The sequence below is a fragment of the Colletes latitarsis genome, unplaced genomic scaffold (assembly GCF_051014445.1).
Source record: "Colletes latitarsis isolate SP2378_abdomen unplaced genomic scaffold, iyColLati1 scaffold0007, whole genome shotgun sequence".
NCBI classification, from domain to species: domain Eukaryota; kingdom Metazoa; phylum Arthropoda; class Insecta; order Hymenoptera; family Colletidae; genus Colletes; species Colletes latitarsis.
In genome coordinates, this window is record NW_027488367.1 from 20,297,886 (window position 1) to 20,307,912 (window position 10,027).

A 10,027-nucleotide genomic window follows, 5' to 3' on the forward strand; every position below is an offset into this window, starting at 1 on the left:
GTACCACACTGATACAGTCAATTATACCTGGTCTCGATCAATATTTTAGAGGATAGCGCATGTTAGGTCGGTGTTAGGTCCAGGATTTGCCCGCATCTGGCTCATACTTTCGCATTCTTCACATACTTGTTGAAGATATCCTGGGTTTGTTCCGGTCTGGATCACGTAGTGATGTGGTACCACACTGAAACAGTCGAGTAATCCTGGTCTCGATCAATATTTTAGAGGATAACTCATGCTAGGTCTAGGTTAGGCCTGGTATTTGCCCTAATCAGACTCATACTTTCGCATTCTTCACATTGTTGTTGAACAGATCCTGGGTTATTTCTGGTTTGGATCAGGTAGTAATGTGATACCACACTGAAACATTCCATTAGACCCGGTTTCCACCAATATTTTATAGGATAACGCATGTTAGGTCTAGGTTAGGCCTGGGATTTGCCCCCATCGGACCCATACTTTCGCATTCTTCACATACTTGTTGTACAGATCCTGGGTTTTTTCTGGTTTGAATCACGAGGTAATGTCGTACCACACTGAAACAGTCCGTAAAACCTAGTCCCGGTCAATATTTTAGAGGATAACGCATGTTAGGTCTGGGTTAGGTCCAGGATTTGCCCGCATCAGGCTCATGCTTTCGCATTCTTCACATACTTGTTGAACAGATCCTGCGTTTTTTCTGGTTTGAATCACGTAGTAATGTGGTATCACTCTGAAACAGTCCATGAAACCTGGATTCGATCAATATTTTAGAGGATAACGCATGTTAGGTCTAGGTTACGCCTGGGATTTGCCCTCATCAGGGTCATTCTTTCGCATTTTTCACATACTTGTTGAACAGATCCCTGGCTTTTTCTGGTTTGGATCACGTTGTAAAGTGGTACCACACTGAAACAGTCGATTAATCCTGGTCTCGATCAACATTTTATAGGATAACGCATGTTAGGTCTAGGTTAGGCCTGGGATTTGCCCTCATCGGACCCATACTTTCGCATTCTTCACATACTTGTTGTACAAATCCTGGGTTTTTTCTGGTTTGAATCACGTGGTAATGTGGTACCACACTGAAACAGTCCATAAAACCTAGTCTCGGTCAATATTTTAGAGGATAACGCATGTTAGGTCTGGGTTAGGTCCAGGATTTGCCCGCATCAGGCTCATACTTTCGCATATTTCTCATACTTGTTGGCCAGATCCTGGGCTTTTTCTGGTTTGGGTCACGTAGTAATGTGGTACCACTCTGAAACAGTCGATTAAACCTGTTTTCGATCAATATTTTAGATGATAACGCATGTTAGGTCTGGGTTAGGGCTAGGATTTGCCCTCATCAGACCCATACTTTCGCATTCTTCACATACTTGTTGCACAGATCCTGGGTTTTTTCTGGTTTGAATCACGTGGTAATGTGGTACCACACTGAAGCAGTCCATAAAACCTAGTCTCGGTCAATATTTTAGAGGATAACGCATGATAGGTCTGGGATAGTTGTGGGATCTGCCCTCATCAGGCCCATACCTTCGCATTTGTCACATACTTGTTGGCCAGATCCTGTGCTTTCACAGGTCCGGATCTCGTAGTAATGTGGTACCACACTGAAACAGTCCATTAAACCTGGTTTCGATCAATATTTTAGAGGATAACTCATGCTAGGTCTGGGTTAGGTCCAGGATTTGCCCGCATCAGGCTCATGCTTTCGCATTCTTCACATACTTGTTGAACAGATCCTGCGTTTTTTCTGGTTTGAATCACGTAGTAATGTGGTATCACTCTGAAACAGTCCATGAAACCTGGATTCGATCAATATTTTAGAGGATAACGCATGTTAGGTCTAGGTTACGCCTGGGATTTGCCCTCATCAGGGTCATTCTTTCGCATTTTTCACATACTTGTTGAACAGATCCCTGGCTTTTTCTGGTTTGGATCACGTTGTAAAGTGGTACCACACTGAAACAGTCGATTAATCCTGGTCTCGATCAACATTTTATAGGATAACGCATGTTAGGTCTAGGTTAGGCCTGGGATTTGCCCTCATCGGACCCATACTTTCGCATTCTTCACATACTTGTTGTACAAATCCTGGGTTTTTTCTGGTTTGAATCACGTGGTAATGTGGTACCACACTGAAACAGTCCATAAAACCTAGTCTCGGTCAATATTTTAGAGGATAACGCATGTTAGGTCTGGGTTAGGTCCAGGATTTGCCCGCATCAGGCTCATACTTTCGCATATTTCTCATACTTGTTGGCCAGATCCTGGGCTTTTTCTGGTTTGGGTCACGTAGTAATGTGGTACCACTCTGAAACAGTCGATTAAACCTGTTTTCGATCAATATTTTAGATGATAACGCATGTTAGGTCTGGGTTAGGGCTAGGATTTGCCCTCATCAGACCCATACTTTCGCATTCTTCACATACTTGTTGCACAGATCCTGGGTTTTTTCTGGTTTGAATCACGTGGTAATGTGGTACCACACTGAAGCAGTCCATAAAACCTAGTCTCGGTCAATATTTTAGAGGATAACGCATGATAGGTCTGGGATAGTTGTGGGATCTGCCCTCATCAGGCCCATACCTTCGCATTTGTCACATACTTGTTGGCCAGATCCTGTGCTTTCACAGGTCCGGATCTCGTAGTAATGTGGTACCACACTGAAACAGTCCATTAAACCTGGTTTCGATCAATATTTTAGAGGATAACTCATGCTAGGTCTAGGTTAGGTCTGGGATTTGCCCCCATCAGACCCATACTTTCGCATTCTTCACATACTTGTTGAACAGATCCTGGGTTATTTCTGGTTTGGATCTCGTAGTAGTGTGGTACCACACTGAAACAGTCCATTAAACCTGGTTTCGATCAATATTTTAGAGGATAACGCATGTTAGGTCTGGGTTAGGCCTGGGATTTGCCCGCATCAGGCTCATGCTTTCGCATTCTTCACATACTTGTTGAACAGATCCTGCGTTTTTTCTGGTTTGAATCACGTAGTAATATGGTATCACTCTGAAACAGTCCATGAAACCTGGATTCGATCAATATTTTAGAGGATAACGCATGTTTGGTCAAGGTTAGGCCAGGGATTTACCCTCATCAGACTCATACTTTTGCATTTTTCACATACTTGTAGAACAGATCCTGGGTTATTTCTGGTTTGGATCATGTACTAACATGGTATCACATTGAAACAGTCGACTAAACCTGGTCCTGAGCAATATTTTAGAGGATGACTCATGCTAGGTCTAGGTTAGGCCTCGGATTTGCCCTCATCAGACTCATACTTTCGCATTCTTCACATACTTGTTGAACAGGTCCGGGGTTATTTCAGGATTGGATCACATAGTAATGTAGTACCACACTGATACAGTCAATTATACCTGGTCTCGATCAATATTTTAGAGGATAGCGCATGTTAGGTCGGTGTTAGGTCCAGGATTTGCCCGCATCTGGCTCATACTTTCGCATTCTTCACATACTTGTTGAAGAGATCCTGGATTTGTTCTGGTCTGGATCACGTAGTGGTGTGGTACCACACTGAAACAGTCGACTAAACCTGGTCTCGATCAATATTTTAGGTGATAACTCATGCTTGGTCTGGGTTAGTCCTGGGATTTGCCCTAATCAGACTCATACTTTCGCATTCTTCACATTGTTGTTGAACAGATCCTGGGTTATTTCTGGTTTGGATCAGGTAGTAATGTGGTACCACACTGAAACAGTCGATTAAACCAGGTTTCGATCAATATTTTAGATGATAACGCATGATAGGTCTGGATTAGGTCTAGGATTTACCCTCATCTGGCTCATACATTCGCATATTTCTCATACTTGTTGGCTAGATCCTGGGCTTTTTCTGGATTGAATAACGTAGTTATGTGGTAACACACTGAAACAGTCAGTTAAACCTGGATACGACGAATATTTTAGAGGATAACGCATGTTAGGTCTGGGGTAGGTCCAGGATTTGCATTCATCTGGCTCATACTTTCGCATGTTTCGCATACTCGTTGGCCAGATCCCGGGCTTTTTCTGGTTTGGATCACGTGGTAATGTTGTATCACACTGAAGCAGTCCATTAAACCTGGTTTGGAAAAAATATTTTAGAGGGTAACTCATGCTAGGTCTAGGTTAGGCCTGGGATTTGCCCTCATCAGACTCATACTTTCGCATTTTTCGCATACTCGTTGGCCAGATCCTGGGCTTTTTCTGGATTGGATCACGTGGTAATGTGGTACCACACTGAAACAGTCGGCTAAACGTGGTCTCGATCAATATTTTATAGGATAACGTAAGCTAGGTCTGGGTTATGTCCAGGATTTGCCCTCATCAGACTCATACTTTCGCATTCCTCACATACTTGTTGAACAGGCCCTGGGTTATTTCTGGTTTCGATCAGGTAGTAATGTCGTACCACACTGAAACAGTCGATTAAACCAGGTTTCGATCAATATTTTAGATGATAACGCATGTTAGGTCTGGGTTAGGTCTAGGATTTGCCCTCATCAGACTCATACTTTCGCATTTTTCACATACTTGTAGAACAGATCCTGGGTTATTTCTGGTTTGGATCATGTACTAACATGGTATCACACTGAAACAGTCGACTAAACCTTGTCCCGAGCAATATTATAGAGGATAACTCATGCTAGGTCTAGGATAGGCCTGGGATTTGCCTTCATCAGGCTCATACTTTCGCATTCTTCACATACTTGTTGAACAGGTCCTGGGTTATTTCTGGTTTGGATCAGGTAGTAATGTCGTACCACACTGAAACAGTCGATTAAACCAGGTTTCGATCAATATTTTAGATGATAACGCATGTTAGGTCTGTGTTAGGTCTAGGATTTGCCCTCATCTGGCTCATACTTTCGCATATTTCTCATACTTGTTAGCCACATCCGTTGCTTTTTCTGGATTGGATCACATAGTAATGTAGTACCACACTGATACAGTCAATTATACCTGGTCTCGATCAATATTTTTGAAGATAACGCATGTTAGGTCTGTGTTAGGTCCAGGATTTGCCCCCATCTGGCTAATACTTTCGCATTCTTCACATACTTGTTGATGAGATCCTGGGTTTTTTCCGGTCTGGATCACGTAGTGATGTGGTACCACACTGAAACAGTCGACTAAACCTGGTCCCGATCAATATTTTAGAGGATAACTCATGCTAGGTCTAGGTTAGGCCTGGGATTTGCCCTAATCAGACTCATACTTTCGCATTCTTCACATTGTTGTTGAACAGATCCTGGGTTATTTCTGGTTTGGATCAGGTAGTAATGTGATACCACACTGAAGCATTCCATTAGACCCGGTTTCCACCAATATTTTAGAGGATAACGTATGTTAGGTCTTGGTTACGCCTGGGATTTGGCCTCATCAGGGTCATTCTTTCGCATTTTTCACATACTTGTTGAACAGATCCCTGGCTTTTTCTGGTTTGGATCACGTTGTAAAGTGGTACCACACTGAAACAGTCGATTAATCCTGGTCTCGATCAACATTTTATAGGATAACGCATGTTAGGTCTAGGTTAGGCCTGGGATTTGCCCCCATCGGACCCATACATTCGCATTCTTCACATACTTCTTGTACAGATCCTGGGTTTTTTCTGGTTTGAATCACGTGGTAATGTGGTACCACACTGAAACAGTCCATAAAACCTAGTCTCGGTCAATATTTTAGAGGATAACGCATGTTAGGTCTGGGTTAGGTCCAGGATTTGCCCGCATCAGGCTCATACTCTCGCATATTTCTCATACTTGTTGGCCAGATCCTGTGCTTTTTCTGGTTTGGATCACGTACTAATGTGGTACCACTCTGAAACAGTCGATTAAACCTGGTTTCGATCAATATTTTAGATGATAACGCATGTTAGGTCTGGGTTAGGGCTAGGATTTGCCCTCATCAGACCCATACCTTCGCATTTTTCACATACCTGTTGCACAGATCCTGGGTTTATTCTGGTTTGAATCACGTGGTAATGTGGTACCGCACTGAAACAGTCCATAAAACCTAGTCTGTGTCAATATTGTAAAGGATATCGCATGTTCGGTCTGGGTTAGGTCTGGGATTTGCCCTCATGAGGCCCATACATTCGCATATTTCTGATACTTGTTGGCCTGATCCTGGGCTTTCACAGGTCCGGATCTCGTAGTAATGTGGTACCACACTGAAACAGTCCATTAAACCTGTTTTCGATCAATATTTTAGAGGATTACTCATGCTAGAACTAGGTTAGGCCTGGGATTTGCCCCCATCAGAGCCATACTTTCGCACTCTTCACATACTTGTTGAACAGATCCTGGGTTATTTCTGGTTTGGATCTCGTAGTAATGTGGTACCACACTGAAACAGTCCATTAAACCTGGTTTCGATCAATATTTTAGAGGATTACTCATGCTAGGTCTAGGTTAGGCCTGGGGTTTGCCCCCATCAGTCCCATACTTTCGCATTCTTCACATACATGTTGAACAGATCCTGGGTTATTTCAGGTTTGGATCTCGTAGTAATGTGGTACCACACTGAAACAGATCATTAAACCTGGTTTCGATGAATATTTTAGAGGATAACGCATGTCAGGTCTAGGTTAGGCCTGGGATATGCCCCCATCGGACCCATACTCTCGCATTCTTCACATACTTGTTGTACAGATCCTGGGTTTTTTCTGGTTTGAATCACGAGGTAATGTCGTACCACACTGAAACAGTCCGTAAAACCTAGTCCCGGTCAATATTTTAGAGGATAACGCATGTTAGGTCTGGGTTAGGTCCAGGATTTGCCCGCATCAGGCTCATGCTTTCGCATTCTTCACATACTTGTTGAACAGATCCTGCGTTTTTTCTGGTTTGAATCACGTAGTAATGTGGTATCACTCTGAAACAGTCCATGAAACCTGGATTCGATCAATATTTTAGAGGATAACGCATGTTAGGTCTAGGTTACGCCTGGGATTTGCCCTCATCAGGGTCATTCTTTCGCATTTTTCACATACTTGTTGAACAGATCCCTGGCTTTTTCTGGTTTGGATCACGTTGTAAAGTGGTACCACACTGAAACAGTCGATTAATCCTGGTCTCGATCAACATTTTATAGGATAACGCATGTTAGGTCTAGGTTAGGCCTGGGATTTGCCCTCATCGGACCCATACTTTCGCATTCTTCACATACTTGTTGTACAAATCCTGGGTTTTTTCTGGTTTGAATCACGTGGTAATGTGGTACCACACTGAAACAGTCCATAAAACCTAGTCTCGGTCAATATTTTAGAGGATAACGCATGTTAGGTCTGGGTTAGGTCCAGGATTTGCCCGCATCTGGCTCATACTTTCGCATTCTTCACATACTTGTTGGCCAGATCCTGGGCTTTTTCTGGTTTGAATCACATAGTAATGTAGTACCACACTGGTACAGTCAATTATACCTGGTCTCGATCAATATTTTAGAGGATAGCGCATGTTAGGTCGGTGTTAGGTCCAGGATTTGCCCGCATCTGGCTCATACTTTCGCATTCTTCACATACTTGTTGAAGAGATCCTGGATTTGTTCTGGTCTGGATCACGTAGTGATGTGGTACCACACTGAAACAGTCGACTAAACCTGGTCTCGATCAATATTTTAGAGGATAACTCATGCTTGGTCTAGGTTGGTCCTGGGATTTGCCCTAATCAGACTCATACTTTCGCATTCTTCACATTGTTGTTGAACAGATCCTGGGTTATTTCTGGTTTGGATCAGGTAGTAATGTGGTGCCACACTGAAACAGTCGATTAAACCAGGTTTCGATCAATATTTTAGATGATAACGCATGATAGGTCTGGATTAGGTCTAGGATTTACCCTCATCTGGCTCATACATTCGCATATTTCTCATACTTGTTGGCTAGATCCTGGGCTTTTTCTGGATTGAATAACGTAGTTATGTGGTAACACACTGAAACAGTCAGTTAAACCTGGATACGACGAATATTTTAGAGGATAACGCATGTTAGGTCTGGGGTAGGTCCAGGATTTGCATTCATCTGGCTCATACTTTCGCATGTTTCGCATACTCGTTGGCCAGATCCCGGGCTTTTTCTGGTTTGGATCACGTGGTAATGTGGTATCACACTGAAGCAGTCCATTAAACCTGGTTTCGAAAAAATATTTTAGAGGGTAACTCATGCTAGGTCTAGGTTAGGCCTGGGATTTGCCCTCATCAGACTCATACTTTCGCATTTTTCGCATACTCGTTGGCCAGATCCTGGGCTTTTTCTGGATTGGATCACGTGGTAATGTGGTACCACACTGAAACAGTCGGCTAAACGTGGTCTCGATCAATATTTTATAGGATAACGTAAGCTAGGTCTGGGTTAGGTCCAGAATTTGCCCTCATCAGACTCATACTTTCGCATTCCTCACATACTTGTTGAACAGGCCCTGGGTTATTTCTGGTTTCGATCAGGTAGTAATGTCGTACCACACTGAAACAGTCGATTAAACCAGGTTTCGATCAATATTTTAGATGATAACGCATGTTAGGTCTGGGTTAGGTCTAGGATTTGCCCTCATCAGACTCATACTTTCGCATTTTTCACATACTTGTAGAACAGATCCTGGGTTATTTCTGGTTTGGATCATGTACTAACATGGTATCACACTGAAACAGTCGACTAAACCTTGTCCCGAGCAATATTATAGAGGATAACTCATGCTAGGTCTAGGATAGGCCTGGGATTTGCCTTCATCAGACTCATACTTTCGCATTCTTCACATACTTGTTGAACAGGTCCTGGGTTATTTCTGGTTTGGATCAGGTAGTAATGTCGTACCACACTGAAACAGTCGATTAAACCAGGTTTCGATCAATATTTTAGATGATAACGCATGTTAGGTCTGTGTTAGGTCTAGGATTTGCCCTCATCTGGCTCATACTTTCGCATATTTCTCATACTTGTTAGCCACATCCGTTGCTTTTTCTGGATTGGATCACATAGTAATGTAGTACCACACTGATACAGTCAATTATACCTGGTCTCGATCAATATTTTTGAAGATAACGCATGTTAGGTCTGTGTTAGGTCCAGGATTTGCCCCCATCTGGCTCATACTTTCGCATTCTTCACATACTTGTTGAAGAGATCCTGGGTTTTTTCCGGTCTGGATCACGTAGTGATGTGGTACCACACTGAAACAGTCGACTAAACCTGGTCCCGATCAATATTTTAGAGGATAACTCATGCTAGGTCTAGGTTAGGCCTGGGATTTGCCCTAATCAGACTCATACTTTCGCATTCTTCACATTGTTGTTGAACAGATCCTGGGTTATTTCTGGTTTGGATCAGGTAGTAATGTGATACCACACTGAAGCATTCCATTAGACCCGGTTTCCACCAATATTTTAGAGGATAACGTATGTTAGGTCTTGGTTACGCCTGGGATTTGGCCTCATCAGGGTCATTCTTTCGCATTTTTCACATACTTGTTGAACAGATCCCTGGCTTTTTCTGGTTTGGATCACGTTGTAAAGTGGTACCACACTGAAACAGTCGATTAATCCTGGTCTCGATCAACATTTTATAGGATAACGCATGTTAGGTCTAGGTTAGGCCTGGGATTTGCCCCCATCGGACCCATACTTTCGCATTCTTCACATACTTGTTGTACAGATCCTGGGTTTTTTCTGGTTTGAATCACGTGGTAATGTGGTACCACACTGAAACAGTCCATAAAACCTAGTCTCGGTCAATATTTTAGAGGATAACGCATGTTAGGTCTGGGTTAGGTCCAGGATTTGCCCGCATCAGGCTCATACTCTCGCATATTTCTCATACTTGTTGGCCAGATCCTGGGCTTTTTCTGGTTTGGATCACGTACTAATGTGGTACCACTCTGAAACAGTCGATTAAACCTGGTTTCGATCAATATTTTAGATGATAACGCATGTTAGGTCTGGGTTAGGGCTAGGATTTGCCCTCATCAGACCCATACCTTCGCATTTTTCACATACCTGTTGCACAGATCCTGGGTTTATTCTGGTTTGAATCACGTGG